A 26,581-nucleotide genomic window follows, 5' to 3' on the forward strand; every position below is an offset into this window, starting at 1 on the left:
ATGGACATCGCTTTAGCCCATAGTCTTAACTTAATCAAAAAGGAGCATCCTGAGCCCGTACAAGCAGTCAATGGCACGTCCCTGACTTCTGGCCCGATCAGACATCAAACGGCCCCTCTTGAGGTGGTAATACAAGGCACACATAAAGAGACCCTGTCATTCGATCTCATCACTACACCGCAGTTCGGTATCGTTGTAGGTATCCCCTGGTTGAGGCGACATAACCCTTTGATCAATTGGGGAACAGGACATGTATCGTTTGAGTCAGAGTTATGTCAACATTTTTGCCTGATAGAACCAGACTCCCTTGTTTCTCCTGCCACAATTCTTGGCGCCATGGCCTCCTCCCGACTCACTGATGACACAGCAGAGGCTACCACATTACATACCGTAGGGGCCATCTCGGTTAGCATCCCTGTTGAATACCAAGATTTCCACATGGTTTTCGATAAGGCATCCACGGAGGGTTTGCCCCCGCATAGGGCCTACAATTGTCCTATTGATCTCATTCCAGATGTCCCCATACCAAAGGGGAGGATCTACTCGTTGTCACCTTCCGAGGAACAAGCCCTGAAGGATTACATACAGCAGGCTCTGCGTCTAGGTCATATCTGTCCCTCCTGTTCCCCAGCTGCTAGCCCCATTTTCTTTGTGCCAAAGAAGGAAGGTGATCTACGCCCGTGCGTGGACTATAGACGGTTGAATGCCATCACCATCAAAAACAGGTATCCTATTCCACTCATTTCTACGCTGTTAGATAAGTTAACGGCCGCTTCTATCTTTACCAAGTTTGGACTTGAGAGGGGCGTACAATCTGATCCGCATGCGGCGTGGGGACGAGTGGAAAACGGCCTTTTGTTCGCGACAGGGGTTGTTTGAGTACACCGTGATGCCCTTTGGGCTCTGTAACGCTCCTGCCACATTCCAACGCTTCATCAATGATGTATTATCTGACATTCTTGATGTATTCGTGGTGGTCTATTTAGATGATATCTTGATCTTCTCATCCTCTCTGGATGACCATATCGGGCATGTAAGAGAAGTCCTCTCTCGCCTCAAAAGAAACGCCTTGTTCGCCAAACCCGAAAAGTGTTTGTTTCATTCTCAAGAAGTAGAGTTCCTGGGTTTTCACATTACACCCGGTGGGTTGACCATGAATCAGACAAAAGTGCGTGCAATCACGGAGTGGCCTACCCCCGTCAAACTCAAACAACTCCAATCGTTTCTCGGCTTTGCCAACTTTTACAGGCGATTCATCGCCGGCTTTTCTGCCATCGTTTCTCCCCTGACCGCCCTCACCAGCCCTCATGTCCCCTTCATCTGGACACCTGACCACCAAGGGGCCTTAGAGGCACTCAAGTCCAGGTTTGTTTCTGCCCCTGTGCTACAACACCCTTACCCGGAGATTCCGTTTGTTGTAGAGGCGGATGCCTCCCCTTTCGCGTTAGGTGCCATACTTTCTCAACCTTGTTCTGCTACTGGGCTTTTGCATCCTATAGCTTATCATTCACGGAAATTCTCGACAGCCGAGTCCCATTATACCGTAACAGAAAAGGAACTGTTAGCCATTAAGGATGCACTTCAAACCTGGCGTCACCATCTAATGGGGGCAAAGCATCAAACGGTGGTGTACACAGATCATAAAAACCTGCAGGATCTTGCCTCTCTGAAATGTGTGAACAGTAGGCAGGTGCGTTGGCATTTATTCTTCGCCGCATTCGATTTTGTGGTAAAGCATAGGCCAGCATTCGCTCATGGTAAAGCGGATGCACTTTCACGTTCTCCTGGGGGAGTATTGCTTTCCACATTTCCGGACACATTATTGGGAAAGGGCCATGTCATCTGCCTATGTACACCGACCCCAACCATGCTTACCACGATTAAAGATTGGACCTGCCAACACCGGCACATACTCACTGAATGGGACATTACACTTCAGGAGGGACTGCCATTCATTCAAGGGAAATTATTCCTCCCCACTAGCGATGTATGCAATCAGGCACTTGCCTGGTCTCATGATGCTGCCATCAACGGACATCCAGGGCAACAACGTACCTTGGAGTTATTACGACGTTGGTGTTGGTGGCCGTCAATGGGAAGGGATGTAGCGAACTATGTAAACACCTGTGCGATCTGTGCCCAATGTAAATCACGCAGGGGACGTCCTTTGGGTTTGCTCCAACCTCTACCCATTCCCCCCAAACCATGGCACACGGTCTCTATGGACCTTATCACAGACTTACCCCGCAGACAGGGGTATGATACTATCTGGGTCATCGTTGATTCTTATACTAAAATGGCCCGTTTCATTCCCTGCACTGGCGTGCCATCAGCCCCGACCTTGGCCCGTTTGTTTTTTAGGTCTGTCTTTTGTCTTTTCGGCCTCCCACAAGTCATCATATCAGACCGTGGAGCACAATTCACGTCCTGTTTTTGGCGTTCTCTGACCAAGCTCCTGGGTATTGATGCCCGCTTCTCCTCGGCCTATCACCGGGAAAGTAATGGACAGACGGAAAGGGTGAATCAGGCTCTAGAACAGTTTTTACGCTGCCTGACCCTTCAGTATCAAGACTCCTGGTTCGATCTGCTCCATCTCGCTGAATTTGCCTACAATAATGCATGGCACTCGGCCACCGGCTTTTCTCCTTTCTATTCCATGTATGGCCAACATCCACGCACCCTTCTACTTCCGGACTTTCCTTCTGCCACCCCTGCTGCTACTGCTTGTGCCCGCGATCTAACTGAGGTTCATGCCCAAACCATGATCCATCTCCGTGAGGCACAGACAGCTATGAAGAAGAAGGCAGACAGGAAACGAGCAGTAGCACCTGTGTATCATGTAGGGGACCGTGTTTGGTTGTCAACTCGCCATGTACACATCCCTGGCTGTCGCAAACTTCTGCCCCGCTTTGTCGGCCCCTACAGAATTGCTAAAGTCCTGAACCCTGTAGCCTTGCGCCTTGCTATTCCATCTGCTTGGCGTATACACCCGGTTTTTCATACTTCCCTCCTTAAACCATACCTTGCCCCTACCCGGGTCCATACTCCACCTGCTCCTGTTTCAGTCTCCACACCCGATGTCTTTGAGGTCAGTGCCATTTTGGGTTCCCGTCTGCACAGAGGTCGGCTCCAATACCTCGTGGACTGGTTGGGCTACGGTCCGGAGGAGCGCTCTTGGGTTCCATCTCGGGGCGTCCAGGCCCCGCTTCTTGTTGCGCGCTTCCATAAGGACCATCCCTCCTGCCCACAAGGTCGTGGGCCTTTGAGGGGGGACTCTGTTACATCTTCCACGTCCTCTACCTTACGAACTCCTATGTTTCCCACAGACTCACGTTTCGACACACCCACATTACGTAGCCCCCGATGCTTACCTCTGGGTGCGCAGACAAGGCGGCACCATTGCACTCGTCATGTCAGGGGGGTCCATGGCAGGCTTGGTGTCTATCGCCCTTCTCTCCGTTGGCAATGTAATTGGAGGTTCCCATTTGGCCGCAATCACCGTTGCTCGTGTGGACCTGATCGTCACGTGAGGAGACCAAACGCAATCGGTATCACGTGACGACCCCCACGCCTCAACGTTTCCTTGTTGAGCATCACGTGATTTTCTCCAATGGTTTAAATGCATTCAGAAACACCGAAACGTTGCTTCACAGCCGGTCTTTCTCTTGGACATTGCTACGCTTCGAATTTACCAGGAACTTTTGGTCACTCGACAGCGGTCTGCCTAAAGGATTGCTTTCTCTGAACCCTGAACTTGCCTTGATTAGCTCTGGAACTCTTGGTTTACTCGACCACGGCCTGATTAACGGATTTTCTCCACGAACCACGATTTTTGGAACCTGGGCCTATGACCTCTCACTAGGCGTTCGCCTGATCAAGCACTTCAAACTCCAGTGCTTACCATCATCATACCAGAGGTTGTGGAAACCTATCCGAACCCGAGCTCAGGTCCAATCACTCTCCTTCCTTTCCGGGTGGTCCTACAGTACACATACAGTACACATAGGTAAGAACGTTTAGTTTCTATTCCTAGATACTCTGTAAAATTGCATTTCGCCTTGTACTAATCCCTCCTTGCCTTACAGCGCTCAAAGGGTCCTTCCGGCAGTTCCTGACTCCAGACTCGACGAACTACCACACCTGTGGCCTCAAGGATTGCACAGGCAGTGTTCATATAATCGCCTGTGTGGTACTTGGGGGCGGAGGTATTCATATCTGCACGACCGGCAACTTTGTAACAAAGGGCTACCAACCTTAACCCTTTGTGCTGTGCATGGCCAGGAAGCTCATCATGTTCCAGGTGGTACGAAGAAAAACTGAGGCCTCCTGCATAAGGGCCGGTTATACCTCCAGAGAAGGGGCAGAGCCAACAAAGAAGAGCTTAGAAAGGGCTCTGGGCAGAGGGAGATCCTCTCAAAGGTAAGTACTGAGACAAGGAAGCGGGATGTGGAGGTAATGGCACTATACCGCCAACCAACATAACACATTTGCCTTCTGTTGCGCCTTTATGGGACAGGGGCCCCTGGGGGGAAGTGACATCACAGAGGGACAAACCAAACGAGTGGGTAGGGGGAGAAGGGACTGGGAAAGGAAGCGGGACATGGTGGAAGGAAAAGAAAGTAATACATCTGCTGTTCCCCACCTTATATTGAGTGCCCCATAGCGCGTGTCTCCTTACGCTCACATTTCCTAATAGACCTATATAGCACCTCTTGCCTCTTTCCCCTTCTCTACCCTTTACTATCGACAACCCAATGTAAATAATTTGGCTAAAATGTTGTAACGACACATTCTGAGCTCTAACTTTGTGTATCTCATTTGTCAATGTATACTGTTTACCATTCTGTAACTTTGTAAGCTTTGCATTTCCTTGCTGCGCCCTGCTACCTTCGGGTCAGGTGCGCTCTACAAATTGAATAAACAAACAACCAAAGCCCCCTCTCCCTGGTCAGTAGAGTGCAAAACCATCAGGAGGGAAAGCATCTCTCTGGTCACTCTCATACTCGTGCTGCTGCCCTTTCTTGCACAATCTCCTGTGCTGACTTCATGCACAAACAATGGTTAAGAAAAAGCAGAGGCCCACCTCTGTCATCTGGGGATATAGCTCAGTGGTAGAGCATTTGACTGCAGATCAAGAGGTCCCCGGTTCAATTCCGGGTGTCCCCTTCTTTTTATCATTTATTATTCTAAAACTTACTTTCTCAGTTCATTAAGAATTGCCTTTCTTTTCTGTGCAAAGCTGACATCCGTGAACAGTCGCTGCTCTGAAATGTGGAACTTTAAAATACTTTCTTAAATTTTCTAAATTGAAATATCTCTACGGTTGAAAACTCGAAAGAAGAACACATCACATCCATGTTTTTGTTTTTAGCTCTGAAGTCAGTATTTACACGGAGCTCTTAACACATAACATCGCTGCAAAGGTCACTTAACCTGCTGTGCTACCTATGCAGATTTCTTCTTTAGGACTCATCACTCAAATTACAAAGAATCCAGTCTCAGATGTGGTTCTCTGATCGTGAGCACTGCACTACCAGCAGTGCCATTCATATGCATGCCTTAAAAGAGTAGCGTCAGTGCCCACAGTCTCGTTTAAGCTATACATTTGGAAACTGAAAGCACAGGTGTTCCTACTTTCCCAACTCACTGGTAGGACGCGGCGGTAGGGGGGAGGCGACACTTGTAGCACATATAATCGCCTGTGTGGTACTAGGGGACGGAGATATTCATATCTGCACGACCGGCAACTTTGTAACAGACTGTGAAGCCTTCCCGGTTCGTTCAGACTATGAATCCCTCCGCCGGGGACCCTGTGACCGCGTTAATGCAGGCCCTAGAGGCCCTTAGGACCGACATGGCCACTGCCACGACTGCCATTCACCACCGCCTTGATGCCCTCCAGAGTACACGTTTTCCCTTGCCCGGTGATGATGACGAACCCGGTCCTGCCTCTCCAGCCCAGCCTGCCCCGACTTCAGCCCCCGTTCCCACTCCAGTGTTGCTCCCGTTGACTCCCCCTCTTGCTGCTCCAGAACGCTTCCAGGGTGAACCCCGGAAATATCGCACCTTCATAAATCAGTGTAAATTACATTTCTTATGCAAACCTCAAGCTTTTCCCGACTCTGTCACTAAGGCCGCTTTCCTTCTGTCTCATTTGTCCGGGGTAGCTGCCACTTGGGCAAATCCATTGTTGGAAAACGATCACCCTGCCTTATACGATTTCGATCTGCTGGTCGCAGAAATGGCAAAGGTATTCAATACCCGTTACAAGGCCCAGGCACGGGACCTGGAATTACTTGATCTCACACAGGGTAGGCAAACATTGATAGAATATATCACCCGTTTTAACCAATTGGCCGCAGAAACTTCCTGGCCAGAGGAAAAAAAGGCGATCGTTTTCTACCGGGGCTTGTCCAATGCCATGAAAGATGCTCTGTCGGTGGTTCCTGCTCTGACTTCTGTTTTTTCGGATCTAGTTGATCTCACACTGCAGTTAGACGCCCGCAGATCCGAGCAGAAGGCAGAAGCGACATTTGCTAGTTACTCTTCCCCGGCACCTCCATCTACCAGTCCCGAACCCATGCAAATAGGCGGGATCCGCAGTCCAATAACACCGACTGAAAGGGAACGTCGGAGGACAGATAACACCTGCTTTTATTGCGGACTCAACGGGCACTATGTGAAAGAATGCCCTCGACGTCCCAGAAACAAGACTCCGTTTTTTCAGAAGGCTCGCCAAAGAGAGGGGGCACCAGCGAGCCCTTCATTGACCCCCACTGAACCCGCCTTTGGTCCAATCAGACCCATAGTAGTGCAGGCCTTATTAAAACCAACCAGGGAGATCACACACACTGTCTATCCTGTGATCGATTCAGGGGCCACTGGCTGCTTCATGGACATCGCTTTAGCCCATAGTCTTAACTTAATCAAAAAGGAGCATCCTGAGCCCGTACAAGCAGTCAATGGCACGTCCCTGACTTCTGGCCCGATCAGACATCAAACGGCCCCTCTTGAGGTGGTAATACAAGGCACACATAAAGAGACCCTGTCATTCGATCTCATCACTACACCGCAGTTCGGTATCGTTGTAGGTATCCCCTGGTTGAGGCGACATAACCCTTTGATCAATTGGGGAACAGGACATGTATCGTTTGAGTCAGAGTTATGTCAACATTTTTGCCTGATAGAACCAGACTCCCTTGTTTCTCCTGCCACAATTCTTGGCGCCATGGCCTCCTCCCGACTCACTGATGACACAGCAGAGGCTACCACATTACATACCGTAGGGGCCATCTCGGTTAGCATCCCTGTTGAATATCAAGATTTCCACATGGTTTTCGATAAGGCATCCACGGAGGGTTTGCCCCCGCATAGGGCCTACAATTGTCCTATTGATCTCATTCCAGATGCCCCCATACCAAAGGGGAGGATCTACTCGTTGTCACCTTCCGAGGAACAAGCCCTGAAGGATTACATACAGCAGGCTCTGCGTCTAGGTCATATCTGTCCCTCCTGTTCCCCAGCTGCTAGCCCCATTTTCTTTGTGCCAAAGAAGGAAGGTGATCTACGCCCGTGCGTGGACTATAGACGGTTGAATGCCATCACCATCAAAAACAGGTATCCTATTCCACTAATTTCTACGCTGTTAGATAAGTTAACGGCCGCTTCTATCTTTACCAAGTTCTATCTTTACCAAGTACAATCTGATCCGCATGCGGCGTGGGGACGAGTGGAAAACGGCCTTTTGTTCTCGACAGGGGTTGTTTGAGTACACCGTGATGCCCTTTGGGCTCTGTAACGCTCCTGCCACATTCCAACGCTTCATCAATGATGTATTATCTGACATTCTTGATGTATTCGTGGTGGTCTATTTAGATGATATCTTGATCTTCTCATCCTCTCTGGATGACCATATCGGGCATGTAAGAGAAGTCCTCTCTCGCCTCAAAAGAAACGCCTTGTTCGCCAAACCCGAAAAGTGTTTGTTTCATTCTCAAGAAGTAGAGTTCCTGGGTTTTCACATTACACCCGGTGGGTTGACCATGAATCAGACAAAAGTGCGTGCAATCACGGAGTGGCCTACCCCCGTCAAACTCAAACAACTCCAATCGTTTCTCGGCTTTGCCAACTTTTACAGGCGATTCATCGCCGGCTTTTCTGCCATCGTTTCTCCCCTGACCGCCCTCACCAGCCCTCATGTCCCCTTCATCTGGACACCTGACCACCAAGGGGCCTTAGAGGCACTCAAGTCCAGGTTTGTTTCTGCCCCTGTGCTACAACACCCTTACCCGGAGATTCCGTTTGTTGTAGAGGCGGATGCCTCCTCTTTCGCGTTAGGTGCCATACTTTCTCAACCTTGTTCTGCTACTGGGCTTTTGCATCCTATAGCTTATCATTCACGGAAATTCTCGACAGCCGAGTCCCATTATACCGTAACAGAAAAGGAACTGTTAGCCATTAAGGATGCACTTCAAACCTGGCGTCACCATCTAATGGGGGCAAAGCATCAAACGGTGGTGTACACAGATCATAAAAACCTGCAGGATCTTGCCTCTCTGAAATGTGTGAACAGTAGGCAGGTGCGTTGGCATTTATTCTTCGCCGCATTCGTTTTTGTGGTAAAGCATAGGCCAGCATTCGCTCATGGTAAAGCGGATGCACTTTCACGTTCTCCTGGGGGAGTATTGCTTTCCACATTTCCGGACACATTATTGGGAAAGGGCCATGTCATCTGCCTATGTACACCGACCCCAACCATGCTTACCACGATTAAAGATTGGACCTGCCAACACCGGCACATACTCACTGAATGGGACATTACACTTCAGGAGGGACTGCCATTCATTCAAGGGAAATTATTCCTCCCCACTAGCGATGTATGCAATCAGGCACTTGCCTGGTCTCATGATGCTGCCATCAACTGACATCCAGGGCAACAACGTACCTTGGAGTTATTACGACGTTGGTGTTGGTGGCCGTCAATGGGAAGGGATGTAGCGAACTATGTAAACACCTGTGCGATCTGTGCCCAATGTAAATCACGCAGGGGATGTCCTTTGGGTTTGCTCCAACCTCTACCCATTCCCCCCAAACCATGGCACACGGTCTCTATGGACCTTATCACAGACTTACCCCGCAGACAGGGGTATGATACCATCTGGGTCATCGTTGATTCTTATACTAAAATGGCCCGTTTCATTCCCTGCACTGGCGTGCCATCAGCCCCGACCTTGGCCCGTTTGTTTTTTAGGTCTGTCTTTTGTCTTTTCGGCCTCCCACAAGTCATCATATCAGACCGTGGAGCACAATTCACGTCCTGTTTTTGGCGTTCTCTGACCAAGCTCCTGGGTATTGATGCCCGCTTCTCCTCGGCCTATCACCCGGAAAGTAATGGACAGACGGAAAGGGTGAATCAGGCTCTAGAACAGTTTTTACGCTGCCTGACCCTTCAGTATCAAGACTCCTGGTTCGATCTGCTCCATCTCGCTGAATTTGCCTACAATAATGCATGGCACTCGGCCACCGGCTTTTCTCCTTTCTATTCCATGTATGGCCAACATCCACGCACCCTTCTACTTCCGGACTTTCCTTCTGCCACCCCTGCTGCTACTGCTTGTGCCCGCGATCTAACTGAGGTTCATGCCCAAACCATGATCCATCTCCGTGAGGCACAGACAGCTATGAAGAAGAAGGCAGACAGGAAACGAGCAGTAGCACCTGTGTATCATGTAGGGGACCGTGTTTGGTTGTCAACTCGCCATGTACACATCCCTGGCTGTCGCAAACTTCTGCCCCGCTTTGTCGGCCCCTACAGAATTGCTAAAGTCCTGAACCCTGTAGCCTTGCACCTTGCTATTCCATCTGCTTGGCGTATACACCCGGTTTTTCATACTTCCCTCCTTAAACCATACCTTGCCCCTACCCGGGTCCATACTCCACCTGCTCCTGTTTCAGTCTCCACACCCGATGTCTTTGAGGTCAGTGCCATTTTGGGTTCCCGTCTGCACAGAGGTCGGCTCCAAAACCTCGTGGACTGGTTGGGCTACGGTCCGGAGGAGCGCTCTTGGGTTCCATCTCGGGGCGTCCAGGCCCCGCTTCTTGTTGCGCGCTTCCATAAGGACCATCCCTCCCGCCCACAAGGTCGTGGGCCTTTGAGGGGGGACTCTGTTACATCTTCCACGTCCTCTACCTTACGAACTCCTATGTTTCCCACAGACTCACGTTTCGACACACCCACATTACGTAGCCCCCAATGCTTACCTCTGGGTGCGCAGACAAGGCGGCACCATTGCACTCGTCATGTCAGGGGGGTCCATGGCAGGCTTGGTGTCTATCGCCCTTCTCTCCGTTGGCAATGTAATTGGAGGTTCCCATTTGGCCGCAATCACCGTTGCTCGTGTGGACCTGATCGTCACGTGAGGAGACCAAACGCAATCGGTATCACGTGACGACCCCCACGCCTCAACGTTTCCTTGTTGAGCATCACGTGATTTTCTCCAATGGTTTAAATGCATTCAGAAACACCGAAACGTTGCTTCACAGCTGGTCTTTCTCTTGGACATTGCTACGCTTCGAATTTACCAGGAACTTTTGGTCACTCGACAGCGGTCTGCCTAAAGGATTGCTTTCTCTGAACCCTGAACTTGCCTTGATTAGCTCTGGAACTCTTGGTTTACTCGACCACGGCCTGATTAACGGATTTTCTCCACGAACCACGATTTTTGGAACCTGGGCCTATGACCTCTCACTAGGCGTTCGCCTGATCAAGCACTTCAAACTCCAGTGCTTACCATCATCATACCAGAGGTTGTGGAAACCTATCCGAACCCGAGCTCAGGTCCAATCACTCTCCTTCCTTTCCGGGTGGTCCTACAGTACACATACAGTACACATAGGTAAGAACGTTTAGTTTCTATTCCTAGATACTCTGTAAAATTGCATTTCGCCTTGTACTAATCCCTCCTTGCCTTACAGCGCTCAAAGGGTCCTTCCGGCAGTTCCTGACTCCAGACTCGACGAACTACCACACCTGTGGCCTCAAGGATTGCACAGGCAGTGTTCATATAATCGCCTGTGTGGTACTTGGGGGCGGAGGTATTCATATCTGCACGACCGGCAACTTTGTAACAAAGGGCTACCAACCTTAACCCTTTGTGCTGTGCATGGCCAGGAAGCTCATCATGTTCCAGGTGGTACGAAGAAAAACTGAGGCCTCCTGCATAAGGGCCGGTTATACCTCCAGAGAAGGGGCAGAGCCAACAAAGAAGAGCTTAGAAAGGGCTCTGGGCAGAGGGAGATCCTCTCAAAGGTAAGTACTGAGACAAGGAAGCGGGACGTGGAGGTAATGGCACTATACCGCCAACCAACATAACACATTTGCCTTCTGTTGCGCCTTTATGGGACAGGGGCCCCGGGGGGAAGTGACATCACAGAGGGACAAACCAAACCAGTGGGTAGGGGGAGAAGGGACTGGGAAAGGAAGCGGGACATGGTGGAAGGAAAAGAAAGTAATACAGCTGCTGTTCCCCACCTTATATTGAGTGCCCCATAGCGCGTGTCTCCTTACGCTCACATTTCCTAATAGACCTATATAGCACCTCTTGCCTCTTTCCCCTTCTCTACCCTTTACTATCGACAACCCAATGTAAATAATTTGGCTAAAATGTTGTAACGACACATTCTGAGCTCTAACTTTGTGTATCTCATTTGTCAATGTATACTGTTTACCATTCTGTAACTTTGTAAGCTTTGCATTTCCTTGCTGCGCCCTGCTACCTTCGGGTCAGGTGCGCTCTACAAATTGAATAAACAAACAACCAAAGCCCCCTCTCCCTGGTCAGTAGAGTGCAAAACCATCAGGAGGGAAAGCATCTCTCTGGTCACTCTCATACTCGTGCTGCTGCCCTTTCTTGCACAATCTCCTGTGCTGACTTCATGCACAAACAATGGTTAAGAAAAAGCAGAGGCCCACCGCTGTCATCTGGGGATATAGCTCAGTGGTAGAGCATTTGACTGCAGATCAAGAGGTCCCGGTTCAAATCCGGGTGTCCCCTTCTTTTTATCATTTATTATTCTAAAACTTACTTTCTCAGTTCATTAAGAATTGCCTTTCTTTTCTGTGCAAAGCTGACATCCGTGAACAGTCGCTGCTCTGAAATGTGGAACTTTAAAATACTTTCTTAAATTTTCTAAATTGAAATATCTCTACGGTTGAAAACTCGAAAGAAGAACACATCACATCCATGTTTTCGTTTTTAACTCTGAAGTCAGTATTTACACGGCGCTCTTAACACATAACATCGCTGCAAAGGTCACTTAACCTGCTGTGCTACCTATGCAGATTTCTTCTTTAGGACTCATCACTCAAATTACAAAGAATCCAGTCTCAGATGTGGTTCTCTGATCGTGAGCACTGCACTACCAGCAGTGCCATTCATATGCATGCCTTAAAAGAGTAGCGTCAGTGCCCACAGTCTCGTTTAAGCTATACATTTGGAAACTGAAAGCACAGGTGTTCCGACTTTCCCAACTCACTGGTAGGACGCGGCGGTAGGGGGGAGGCGACACTTGTAGCACATATAATCGCCTGTGTGGTACTAGGGGACGGAGATATTCATATCTGCACGACCGGCAACTTTGTAACAGACTGTGAAGCCTTCCCGGTTCGTTCAGACTATGAATCCCTCCGCCGGGGACCCTGTGACCGCGTTAATGCAGGCCCTAGAGGCCCTTAGGACCGACATGGCCACTGCCACGACTGCCATTCACCACCGCCTTGATGCCCTCCAGAGTACACGTTTTCCCTTGCCCGGTGATGATGACGAACCCGGTCCTGCCTCTCCAGCCCAGCCTGCCCCGACTTCAGCCCCCGTTCCCACTCCAGTGTTGCTCCCGTTGACTCCCCCTCTTGCTGCTCCAGAACGCTTCCAGGGTGAACCCCGGAAATATCGCACCTTCATAAATCAGTGTAAATTACATTTCTTATGCAAACCTCAAGCTTTTCCCGACTCTGTCACTAAGGCCGCTTTCCTTCTGTCTCATTTGTCCGGGGTAGCTGCCACTTGGGCAAATCCATTGTTGGAAAACGATCACCCTGCCTTATACGATTTCGATCTGCTGGTCGCAGAAATGGCAAAGGTATTCAATACCCGTTACAAGGCCCAGGCACGGGACCTGGAATTACTTGATCTCACACAGGGTAGGCAAACATTGATAGAATATATCACCCGTTTTAACCAATTGGCCGCAGAAACTTCCTGGCCAGAGGAAAAAAAGGCGATCGTTTTCTACCGGGGCTTGTCCAATGCCATGAAAGATGCTCTATCGGTGGTTCCTGCTCTGACTTATGTTTTTTCGGATCTAGTTTATCTCACACTGCAGTTAGACGCCCGCAGATCCGAGCAGAAGGCAGAAGCGACATTTGCTAGTCACTCTTCCCCGGCACCTCCATCTACCAGTCCCGAACCCATGCAAATAGGCGGGATCCGCAGTCCAATAACACCGACTGAAAGGGAACGTCGGAGGACAGATAACACCTGCTTTTATTGCGGACTCAACGGGCACTATGTGAAAGAATGCCCTCGACGTCCCAGAAACAAGACTCCGTTTTTTCAGAAGGCTCGCCCATGAGAGAGGGGGCACCAGCGAGCCCTTCATTGACCCCCACTGAACCCGCCTTTGGTCCAATCAGACCCATAGTAGTGCAGGCCTTATTAAAACCAACCAGGGAGATCACACACACTGTCTATCCTGTGATCGATTCAGGGGCCACTGGCTGCTTCATGGACATCGCTTTAGCCCATAGTCTTAACTTAATCAAAAAGGAGCATCCTGAGCCCGTACAAGCAGTCAATGGCACGTCCCTAACTTCTGGCCCGATCAGACATCAAACGGCCCCTCTTGAGGTGGTAATACAAGGCACACATAAAGAGACCCTGTCATTCGATCTCATCACTACACCGCAGTTCGGTATCGTTGTAGGTATCCCCTGGTTGATGCAACATACCCTTTGATCAATTGGGGAACAGGACATGTATCGTTTGAGTCAGAGTTATGTCAACATTTTTGCCTGCTAGAACCAGACTCCCTTGTTTCTCCTGCCACAATTCTTGGCGCCATGGCCTCCTCCCGACTCACTGATGACACAGCAGAGGCTACCACATTACATACCGTAGGGGCCATCTCGGTTAGCATCCCTGTTGAATACCAAGATTTCCACATGGTTTTCGATAAGGCATCCACGGAGGGTTTGCCCCCGCACAGGGCCTACAATTGTCCTATTGATCTCATTCCAGATGCCCCCATACCAAAGGGGAGGATCTACTCGTTGTCACCTTCCGAGGAACAAGCCCTGAAGGATTACATACAGCAGGCTCTGCGTCTAGGTCATATCTGTCCCTCCTGTTCCCCAGCTGCTAGCCCCATTTTCTTTGTGCCAAAGAAGGAAGGTGATCTACGCCCGTGCGTGGACTATAGACGGTTGAATGCCATCACCATCAAAAACAGGTATCCTATTCCACTCATTTCTACGCTGTTAGATAAGTTAACGGCCGCCTCTATCTTTACCAAGTTTGGACTTGAGAGGGGCGTACAATCTGATCCGCATGCGGCGTGGGGACGAGTGGAAAACGGCCTTTTGTTCTCGACAGGGGTTGTTTGAGTACACCGTGATGCCCTTTGGGCTCTGTAACGCTCCTGCCACATTCCAACGCTTCATCAATGATGTATTATCTGACATTCTTGATGTATTCGTGGTGGTCTATTTAGATGATATCTTGATCTTCTCATCCTCTCTGGATGACCATATCGGGCATGTAAGAGAAGTCCTCTCTCGCCTCAAAAGAAACGCCTTGTTCGCCAAACCCGAAAAGTGTTTGTTTCATTCTCAAGAAGTAGAGTTCCTGGGTTTTCACATTACACCCGGTGGGTTGACCATGAATCAGACAAAAGTGCGTGCAATCACGGAGTGGCCTACCCCCGTCAAACTCAAACAACTCCAATCGTTTCTCGGCTTTGCCAACTTTTACAGGCGATTCATCGCCGGCTTTTCTGCCATCGTTTCTCCCCTGACCGCCCTCACCAGCCCTCATGTCCCCTTCATCTGGACACCTGACCACCAAGGGGCCTTAGAGGCACTCAAGTCCAGGTTTGTTTCTGCCCCTGTGCTACAACACCCTTACCCGGAGATTCCGTTTGTTGTAGAGGCGGATGCCTCCTCTTTCGCGTTAGGTGCCATACTTTCTCAACCTTGTTCTGCTACTGGGCTTTTGCATCCTATAGCTTATCATTCACGGAAATTCTCGACAGCCGAGTCCCATTATACCGTAACAGAAAAGGAACTGTTAGCCATTAAGGATGCACTTCAAACCTGGCGTCACCATCTAATGGGGGCAAAGCATCAAACGGTGGTGTACACAGATCATAAAAACCTGCAGGATCTTGCCTCTCTGAAATGTGTGAACAGTAGGCAGGTGCGTTGGCATTTATTCTTCGCCGCATTCGATTTTGTGGTAAAGCATAGGCCAGCATTCGCTCATGGTAAAGCGGATGCACTTTCACGTTCTCCTGGGGGAGTATTGCTTTCCACATTTCCGGACACATTATTGGGAAAGGGCCATGTCATCTGCCTATGTACACCGACCCCAACCATGCTTACCACGATTAAAGATTGGACCTGCCAACACCGGCACATACTCACTGAATGGGACATTACACTTCAGGAGGGACTGCCATTCATTCAAGGGAAATTATTCCTCCCCACTAGCGATGTATGCAATCAGGCACTTGCCTGGTCTCATGATGCTGCCATCAACGGACATCCAGGGCAACAACGTACCTTGGAGTTATTACGACATTGGTGTTGGTGGCCGTCAATGGGAAGGGATGTAGCGAACTATGTAAACACCTGTGCGATCTGTGCCCAATGTAAATCACGCAGGGGACGTCCTTTGGGTTTGCTCCAACCTCTACCCATTCCCCCCAAACCATGGCACACGGTCTCTATGGACCTTATCACAGACTTACCCCGCAGACAGGGGTATGATACCATCTGGGTCATCATTGATTCTTATACTAAAATGGCCCGTTTCATTCCCTGCACTGGCGTGCCATCAGCCCCGACCTTGGCCCGTTTGTTTTTTAGGTCTGTCTTTTGTCTTTTCGGCCTCCCACAAGTCATCATATCAGACCGTGGAGCACAATTCACGTCCTGTTTTTGGCGTTCTCTGACCAAGCTCCTGGGTATTGATGCCTGCTTCTCCTCGGCCTATCACCCGGAAAGTAATGGACAGACGGAAAGGGTGAATCAGGCTCTAGAACAGTTTTTGCGCTGCCTGACCCTTCAGTATCAAGACTCCTGGTTCGATCTGCTCCATCTCGCTGAATTTGCCTACAATAATGCATGGCACTCGGCCACCGGCTTTTCTCCTTTCTATTCCATGTATGGCCAACACCCACGCACCCTTCTACTTCCGGACTTTCCTTCTGCCACCCCTGCTGCTACTGCTTGTGCCCGCGATCTAACTGAGGTTCATGCCCAAACCATGATCCATCTCCGTGAGGCACAGACAGCTATGAAGAAGAAGGCAGACAGGAAACGAGCAGTAGCACCTGTGTATCATGTAGGGGACCGTGTTTGGTTGTCAACTCGCCATGTACACATCCCTGGCTGTCGCAAACTTCTGACCCGCTTTGTCGGCCCCTACAGAATTGCTAAAGTCCTGAACCCTGTAGCCTTGCGCCTTGCTATTCCATCTGCTTGGCGTATACACCCGGTTTTTCATACTTCCCTCCTTAAACCATACCTTGCCCCTACCCGGGTCCATACTCCACCTGCTCCTGTTTCAGTCTCCACACCCGATGTCTTTGAGGTCAGTGCCATTTTGGGTTCCCGTCTGCACAGAGGTCGGCTCCAATACCTCGTGGACTGGTTGGGCTACGGTCCGGAGGAGCGCTCTTGGGTTCCATCTCGGGGCGTCCAGGCCCCGCTTCTTGTTGCGCGCTTCCATAAGGACCATCCCTCCTGCCCACAAGGTCGTGGGCCTTTGAGGGGGGACTCTGTTACATCTTCCACGTCCTCTACCTTACGAACTCCTATGTTTCCCACAGACTCACGTTTCGACACACCCACATTACGTAGCCCCCGATGCTTACCTCTGGGTGCGCAGACAAGGCGGCACCATTGCACTCGTCATGTCAGGGGGGTCCATGGCAGGCTTGGTGTCTATCGCCCTTCTCTCCGTTGGCAATGTAATTGGAGGTTCCCATTTGGCCGCAATCACCGTTGCTCGTGTGGACCTGATCGTCACGTGAGGAGACCAAACGCAATCGGTATCACGTGACGACCCCCACGCCTCAACGTTTCCTTGTTGAGCATCACGTGATTTTCTCCAATGGTTTAAATGCATTCAGAAACACCGAAACGTTGCTTCACAGCTGGTCTTTCTCTTGGACATTGCTACGCTTCGAATTTACCAGGAACTTTTGGTCACTCGACAGCGGTCTGCCTAAAGGATTGCTTTCTCTGAACCCTGAACTTGCCTTGATTAGCTCTGGAACTCTTGGTTTACTCGACCACGGCCTGATTAACGGATTTTCTCCACGAACCACGATTTTTGGAACCTGGGCCTATGACCTCTCACTAGGCGTTCGCCTGATCAAGCACTTCAAACTCCAGTGCTTACCATCATCATACCAGAGGTTGTGGAAACCTATCCGAACCCAAGCTCAGGTCCAATCACTCTCCTTCCTTTCCGGGTGGTCCTACAGTACACATACAGTACACATAGGTAAGAACGTTTAGTTTCTATTCCTAGATACTCTGTAAAATTGCATTTCGCCTTGTACTAATCCCTCCTTGCCTTACAGCGCTCAAAGGGTCCTTCCGGCAGTTCCTGACTCCAGACTCGACGAACTACCACACCTGTGGCCTCAAGGATTGCACAGGCAGTGTTCATATAATCGCCTGTGTGGTACTTGGGGGCGGAGGTATTCATATCTGCACGACCGGCAACTTTGTAACAAAGGGCTACCAACCTTAACCCTTTGTGCTGTGCCTGGCCAGGAAGCTCATCATGTTCCAGGTGGTACGAAGAAAAACTGAGGCCTCCTGCATAAGGGCCGGTTATACCTCCAGCGAAGGGGCAGAGCCAACAAAGAAGAGCTTAGAAAGGGCTCTGGGCAGAGGGAGATCTTCTCAAAGGTAAGTACTGAGACAAGGAAGCGGGACGTAGAGGTAATGGCACTATACCGCCAACCAACATAACACATTTGCCTTCTGTTGCGCCTTTATGGGACAGGGGCCCCTGGGGGGAAGTGACATCACAGAGGGACAAACCAAACCAGTGGGTAGGGGGAGAAGGGACTGGGAAAGGAAGCGGGACATGGTGGAAGGAAAAGAAAGTAATACAGCTGCTGTTCCCCACCTTATATTGAGTGCCCCATAGCGCGTGTCTCCTTACGCTCACATTTCCTAATAGACCTATATAGCACCTCTTGCCTCTTTCCCCTTCTCTACCCTTTACTATCGACAACCCAATGTAAATAATTTGGCTAAAATGTTGTAACGACACATTCTGAGCTCTAACTTTGTGTATCTCATTTGTCAATGTATACTGTTTACCATTCTGTAACTTTGTAAGCTTTGCATTTCCTTGCTGCGCCCTGCTACCTTCGGGTCAGGTGCGCTCTACAAATTGAATAAACAAACAACCAAAGCCCCTTCTCCCTGGTCAGTAGAGTGCAAAACCATCAGGAGGGAAAGCATCTCTCTGGTCACTCTCATACTCGTGCTGCTGCCCTTTCTTGCACAATCTCCTGTGCTGACTTCATGCACAAACAATGGTTAAGAAAAAGCAGAGGCCCACCTCTGTCATCTGGGGATATAGCTCAGTGGTAGAGCATTTGACTGCAGATCAAGAGGTCCCCGGTTCAAAACCGGGTGTCCCCTTCTTTTTATCATTTATTATTCTAAAACTTACTTTCTCAGTTCATTAAGAATTGCCTTTCTTTTCTGCGCAAAGCTGACATCCGTGAACAGTCGCTGCTCTGAAATGTGGAACTTTAAAATACTTTCTTAAATTTTCTAAATTGAAATATCTCTACGGTTGAAAACTCGAAAGAAGAACACATCACATCCATGTTTTTGTTTTTAGCTCTGAAGTCAGTATTTACACGGAGCACTTAACACATAACATCGCTGCAAAGGTCACTTAACCTGCTGAGCTACCTATGCAGATTTCTTCTTTAGGACTCATCACTCAAATTACAAAGAATCCAGTCTCAGATGTGGTTCTCTGATCGTGAGCACTGCACTACCAGCAGTGCCATTCATATGCATGCCTTAAAAGAGTAGCGTCAGTGCCCACAGTCTCGTTTAAGCTATACATTTGGAAACTGAAAGCACAGGTGTTCCTACTTTCCCAACTCACTGGTAGGACGCGGCGGTAGGGGGGAGGCGACACTTGTAGCACATATAATCGCCTGTGTGGTACTAGGGGACGGAGATATTCATATCTGCACGACCGGCAACTTTGTGACAGACTGTGAAGCCTTCCCGGTTCGTTCAGACTATGAATCCCTCCGCCGGGGACCCTGTGACCGCGTTAATGCAGGCCCTAGAGGCCCTTAGGACCGACATGGCCACTGCCACGACTGCCATTCACCACCGCCTTGATGCCCTCCAGAGTACACGTTTTCCCTTGCCCGGTGATGATGACGAACCCGGTCCTGCCTCTCCAGCCCAGCCTGCCCCGACTTCAGCCCCCGTTCCCACTCCAGTGTTGCTCCCGTTGACTCCCCCTCTTGCTGCTCCAGAACGCTTCCAGGGTGAACCCCGGAAATATCGCACCTTCATAAATCAGTGTAAATTACATTTCTTATGCAAACCTCAGGCTTTTCCCGACTCTGTCACTAAGGCCGCTTTCCTTCTGTCTCATTTGTCCGGGGTAGCTGCCACTTGGGCAAATCCATTGTTGGAAAACGATCACCCTGCCTTATACGATTTCGATCTGCTGGTCGCAGAAATGGCAAAGGTATTCAATAGCCGTTACAAGGCCCAGGCACGGGACCTGGAATTACTTGATCTCACACAGGGTAAGCAAACATTGATAGAATATATCACCCGTTTTAACCAATTGGCCGCAGAAACTTCCTGGCCAGAGGAAAAAAAGGCGATCGTTTTCTACCGGGGCTTGTCCAATGCCATGAAAGATGCTCTGTCGGTGGTTCCTGCTCTGACTTCTGTTTTTTCGGATCTAGTTGATCTCACACTGCAGTTAGACGCCCGCAGATCCGAGCAGAAGGCAGAAGCGACATTTGCTAGTCACTCTTCCCCGGCACCTCCATCTACCAGTCCCAAACCCATGCAAATAGGCGGGATCCGCAGTCCAATAACACCGACTGAAAGGGAACGTCGGAGGACAGATAACACCTGCTTTTATTGCGGACTCAACGGGCACTATGTGAAAGAATGCCCTCGACGTCCCAGAAACAAGACTCCGTTTTTTCAGAAGGCTCGCCCATGAGAGAGGGGGCACCAGCGAGCCCTTCATTGACCCCCACTGAACCCGCCTTTGGTCCAATCAGACCCATAGTAGTGCAGGCCTTATTAAAACCAACCAGGGAGATCACACACACTGTCTATCCTGTGATCGATTCAGGGGCCACTGGCTGCTTCATGGACATCGCTTTAGCCCATAGTCTTAACTTAATCAAAAAGGAGCATCCTGAGCCCGTACAAGCAGTCAATGGCACGTCCCTGACTTCTGGCCCGATCAGACATCAAACGGCCCCTCTTGAGGTGGTAATACAAGGCACACATAAAGAGACCCTGTCATTCGATCTCATCACTACACCGCAGTTCGGTATCGTTGTAGGTATCCCCTGGTTGAGGCAACATAACCCTTTGATCAATTGGGGAACAGGACATGTATCGTTTGAGTCAGAGTTATGTCAACATTTTTGCCTGATAGAACCAGACTCCCTTGTTTCTCCTGCCACAATTCTTGGCGCCATGGCCTCCTCCCGACTCACTGATGACACAGCAGAGGCTACCACATTACATACCGTAGGGGCCATCTCGGTTAGCATCCCTGTTGAATACCAAGATTTCCACATGGTTTTCGATAAGGCATCCACGGAGGGTTTGCCCCCGCATAGGGCCTACAATTGTCCTATTGATCTCATTCCAGATGCCCCCATACCAAAGGGGAGGATCTACTCGTTGTCACCTTCCGAGGAACAAGCCCTGAAGGATTACATACAGCAGGCTCTGCGTCTAGGTCATATCTGTCCCTCCTGTTCCCCAGCTGCTAGCCCCATTTTCTTTGTGCCAAAGAAGGAAGGTGATCTACGCCTGTGCGTGGACTATAGACGGTTGAATGCCATCACCATCAAAAACAGGTATCCTATTCCACTCATTTCTACGCTGTTAGATAAGTTAACGGCCGCCTCTATCTTTACCAAGTTTGGACTTGAGAGGGGCGTACAATCTGATCCGCATGCGGCGTGGGGACGAGTGGAAAACGGCCTTTTGTTCTCGACAGGGGTTGTTTGAGTACACCGTGATGCCCTTTGGGCTCTGTAACGCTCCTGCCACATTCCAACGCTTCATCAATGATGTATTATCTGACATTCTTGATGTATTCGTGGTGGTCTATTTAGATGATATCTTGATCTTCTCATCCTCTCTGGATGACCATATCGGGCATGTAAGAGAAGTCCTCTCTCGCCTCAAAAGAAACGCCTTGTTCGCCAAACCCGAAAAGTGTTTGTTTCATTCTCAAGAAGTAGAGTTCCTGGGTTTTCACATTACACCCGGTGGGTTGACCATGAATCAGACAAAAGTGCGTGCAATCACGGAGTGGCCTACCCCCGTCAAACTCAAACAACTCCAATCGTTTCTCGGCTTTGCCAACTTTTACAGGCGATTCATCGCCGGCTTTTCTGCCATCGTTTCTCCCCTGACCGCCCTCACCAGCCCTCATGTCCCCTTCATCTGGACACCTGACCACCAAGGGGCCTTAGAGGCACTCAAGTCCAGGTTTGTTTCTGCCCCTGTGCTACAACACCCTTACCCGGAGATTCCGTTTGTTGTAGAGGCGGATGCCTCCTCTTTCGCGTTAGGTGCCATACTTTCTCAACCTTGTTCTGCTACTGGGCTTTTGCATCCTATAGCTTATCATTCACGGAAATTCTCGCCAGCCGAGTCCCATTATACCGTAACAGAAAAGGAACTGTTAGCCATTAAGGATGCACTTCAAACCTGGCGTCACCATCTAATGGGGGCAAAGCATCAAACGGTGGTGTACACAGATCATAAAAACCTGCAGGATCTTGCCTCTCTGAAATGTGTGAACAGTAGGCAGGTGCGTTGGCATTTATTCTTCGCCGCATTCGATTTTGTGGTAAAGCATAGGCCAGCATTCGCTCATGGTAAAGCGGATGCACTTTCACGTTCTCCTGGGGGAGTATTGCTTTCCACATTTCCGGACACATTATTGGGAAAGGGCCATGTCATCTGCCTATGTACACCGACCCCAACCATGCTTACCACGATTAAAGATTGGACCTGCCAACACCGGCACATACTCACTGAATGGGACATTACACTTCAGGAGGGACTGCCATTCATTCAAGGGAAATTATTCCTCCCCACTAGCGATGTATGCAATCAGGCACTTGCCTGGTCTCATGATGCTGCCATCAACGGACATCCAGGGCAACAACGTACCTTGGAGTTATTACGACGTTGGTGTTGGTGGCCGTCAATGGGAAGGGATGTAGCGAACTATGTAAACACCTGTGCGATCTGTGCCCAATGTAAATCACGCAGGGGACGTCCTTTGGGTTTGCTCCAACCTCTACCCATTCCCCCCAAACCATGGCACACGGTCTCTATGGACCTTATCACAGACTTACCCCGCAGACAGGGGTATGATACCATCTGGGTCATCGTTGATTCTTATACTAAAATGGCCCGTTTCATTCCCTGCACTGGCGTGCCATCAGCCCCGACCTTGGCCTGTTTGTTTTTTAGGTCTGTCTTTTGTCTTTTCGGCCTCCCACAAGTCATCATATCAGACCGTGGAGCACAATTCACGTCCTGTTTTTGGCGTTCTCTGACCAAGCTCCTGGGTATTGATGCCCGCTTCTCCTCAGCCTATCACCCGGAAAGTAATGGACAGACGGAAAGGGTGAATCAGGCTCTAGAACAGTTTTTGCGCTGCCTGACCCTTCAGTATCAAGACTCCTGGTTCGATCTGCTCCATCTCGCTGAATTTGCCTACAATAATGCATGGCACTCGGCCACCGGCTTTTCTCCTTTCTATTCCATGTATGGCCAACACCCACGCACCCTTCTACTTCCGGACTTTCCTTCTGCCACCCCTGCTGCTACTGCTTGTGCCCGCGATCTAACTGAGGTTCATGCCCAAACCATGATCCATCTCCGTGAGGCACAGACAGCTATGAAGAAGAAGGCAGACAGGAAACGAGCAGTAGCACCTGTGTATCATGTAGGGGACCGTGTTTGGTTGTCAACTCGCCATGTACACATCCCTGGCTGTCGCAAACTTCTGCCCCGCTTTGTCGGCCCCTACAGAATTGCTAAAGTCCTGAACCCTGTAGCCTTGCGCCTTGCTATTCCATCTGCTTGGCGTATACACCCGGTTTTTCATACTTCCCTCCTTAAACCATACCTTGCCCCTACCCGGGTCCATACTCCACCTGCTCCTGTTTCAGTCTCCACACCCGATGTCTTTGAGGTCAGTGCCATTTTGGGTTCCCGTCTGCACAGAGGTCGGCTCCAATACCTCGTGGACTGGTTGGGCTACGGTCCGGAGGAGCGCTCTTGGGTTCCATCTCGGGGCGTCCAGGCCCCGCTTCTTGTTGCGCGCTTCCATAAGGACCATCCCTCCTGCCCACAAGGTCGTGGGCCTTTGAGGGGGGACTCTGTTACATCTTCCACGTCCTCTACCTTACGAACTCCTATGTTTCCCACAGACTCACGTTTCGACACACCCACATTACGTAGCCCCCGATGCTTACCTCTGGGTGCGCAGACAAGGCGGCACCATTGCACTCGTCATGTCAGGGGGGTCCATGGCAGGCTTGGTGTCTATCGCCCTTCTCTCCGTTGGCAATGTAATTGGAGGTTCCCATTTGGCCGCAATCACCGTTGCTCGTGTGGACCTGATCGTCACGTGAGGAGACCAAACGCAATCGGTATCACGTGACGACCCCCACGCCTCAACGTTTCCTTGTTGAGCATCACGTGATTTTCTCCAATGGTTTAAATGCATTCAGAAACACCGAAACGTTGCTTCACAGCTGGTCTTTCTCTTGGACATTGCTACGCTTCGAATTTACCAGGAACTTTTGGTCACTCGACAGCGGTCTGCCTAAAGGATTGCTTTCTCTGAACCCTGAACTTGCCTTGATTAGCTCTGGAACTCTTGGATTACTCGACCACGGCCTGATTAACGGATTTTCTCCACGAACCACGATTTTTGGAACCTGGGCCTATGACCTCTCACTAGGCGTTCGCCTGATCAAGCACTTCAAACTCCAGTGCTTACCATCATCATACCAGAGGTTGTGGAAACCTATCCGAACCCGAGCTCAGGTCCAATCACTCTCCTTCCTTTCCGGGTGGTCCTACAGTACACATACAGTACACATAGGTAAGAACGTTTAGTTTCTATTCCTAGATACTCTGTAAAATTGCATTTCGCCTTGTACTAATCCCTCCTTGCCTTACAGCGCTCAAAGGGTCCTTCCGGCAGTTCCAGACTCGACGAACTACCACACCTGTGGCCTCAAGGATTGCACAGGCAGTGTTCATATAATCGCCTGTGTGGTACTTGGGGGCGGAGGTATTCATATCTGCACGACCGGCAACTTTGTAACAAAGGGCTACCAACCTTAACCCTTTGTGCTGTGCATGGCCAGGAAGCTCATCATGTTCCAGGTGGTACGAAGAAAAACTGAGGCCTCCTGCATAAGGGCCAGTTATACCTCCAGAGAAGGGGCAGAGCCAACAAAGAAGAGCTTAGAAAGGGCTCTGGGCAGAGGGAGATCCTCTCAAAGGTAAGTACTGAGACAAGGAAGCGGGACGTGGAGGTAATGGCACTATACCGCCAATCAACATAACACATTTGACTTCTGTTGCGCCTTTATGGGACAGGGGCCCCTGGGGGGAAGTGACATCACAGAGGGACAAACCAAACCAGTGGGTAGGGGGAGAAGGGACTGGGAAAGGAAGCGGGACATGGTGGAAGGAAAAGAAAGTAATACAGCTGCTGTTCCCCACCTTATATTGAGTGCCCCATAGCGCGTGTCTCCTTACGCTCACATTTCCTAATAGACCTATATAGCACCTCTTGCCTCTTTCCCCTTCTCTACCCTTTACTATCGACAACCCAATGTAAATAATTTGGCTAAAATGTTGTAACGACACATTCTGAGCTCTAACTTTGTGTATCTCATTTGTCAATGTATACTGTTTACCATTCTGTAACTTTGTAAGCTTTGCATTTCCTTGCTGCGCCCTGCTACCTTCGGGTCAGGTGCGCTCTACAAATTGAATAAACAAACAACCAAAGCCCCCTCTCCCTGGTCAGTAGAGTGCAAAACCATCAGGAGGGAAAGCATCTCTCTGGTCACTCTCATACTCGTGCTGCTGCCCTTTCTTGCACAATCTCCTGTGCTGACTTCATGCACAAACAATGGTTAAGAAAAAGCAGAGGCCCACCTCTGTCATCTGGGGATATAGCTCAGTGGTAGAGCATTTGACTGCAGATCAAGAAGTCCCGGGTTCAAATCCGGGTGTCCCCTTCTTTTTATCATTTATTATTCTAAAACTTACTTTCTCAGTTCATTAAGAATTGCCTTTCTTTTCTGTGCAAAGCTGACATCCGTGAACAGTCGCTGCTCTGAAATGTGGAACTTTAAAATACTTTCTTAAATTTTCTAAATTGAAATATCTCTATGGTTGAAAACTTGAAAGAAGAACACATCACATCCATGTTTTTGTTTTTAGCTCTGAAGTCAGTATTTACACGGAGCTCTTAACACATAACATCGCTGCAAAGGTCACTTAACCTGCTGTGCTACCTATGCAGATTTCTTCTTTAGGACTCATCACTCAAATTACAAAGAATCCAGTCTCAGATGTGGTTCTCTGATCGTGAGCACTGCACTACCAGCAGTGCCATTCATATGCATGCCTTAAAAGAGTAGCGTCAGTGCCCACAGTCTCGTTTAAGCTATACATTTGGAAACTGAAAGCACAGGTGTTCCGACTTTCCCAACTCACTGGTAGGACGCGGCGGTAGGGGGGAGGCGACACTTGTAGCACATATAATCGCCTGTGTGGTACTAGGGGACGTAGATATTCATATCTGCACGACCGGCAACTTTGTAACAGACTGTGAAGCCTTCCCGGTTCGTTCATACTATGAATCCCTCCGCCGGGGACCCTGTGACCGCGTTAATGCAGGCCCTAGAGGCCCTTAGGACCGACATGGCCACTGCCACGACTGCCATTCACCACCGCCTTGATGCCCTCCAGAGTACACGTTTT

General features: G+C 49.8%; 3 non-coding genes across 3 annotated transcripts; all 3 read left to right on the forward strand.

Moving 5' to 3' along the window:
• Nucleotides 1–5,094: 5,094 nt before the first annotated feature.
• TRNAC-GCA (transfer RNA cysteine (anticodon GCA)) lies at nucleotides 5,095–5,166 on the forward strand. Its single transcript has one exon. It is a non-coding gene; the product is annotated as a tRNA-Cys (tRNA).
• Nucleotides 5,167–11,982: 6,816 nt separating this feature from the next.
• Nucleotides 11,983–12,053, forward strand: TRNAC-GCA (transfer RNA cysteine (anticodon GCA)). Its single transcript has one exon. It is a non-coding gene; the product is annotated as a tRNA-Cys (tRNA).
• A 6,821-nt stretch (nucleotides 12,054–18,874) lies between these two features.
• Nucleotides 18,875–18,946, forward strand: TRNAC-GCA (transfer RNA cysteine (anticodon GCA)). The gene has a single exon. It is a non-coding gene; the product is annotated as a tRNA-Cys (tRNA).
• The last annotated feature ends 7,635 nt before the right edge of the window (nucleotides 18,947–26,581 follow it).

This window comes from Ambystoma mexicanum, chromosome 1p, assembly GCF_040938575.1.
Source record: "Ambystoma mexicanum isolate Mex_15411 chromosome 1p, UKY_AmexF1_1, whole genome shotgun sequence".
NCBI lineage: Eukaryota > Metazoa > Chordata > Amphibia > Caudata > Ambystomatidae > Ambystoma > Ambystoma mexicanum.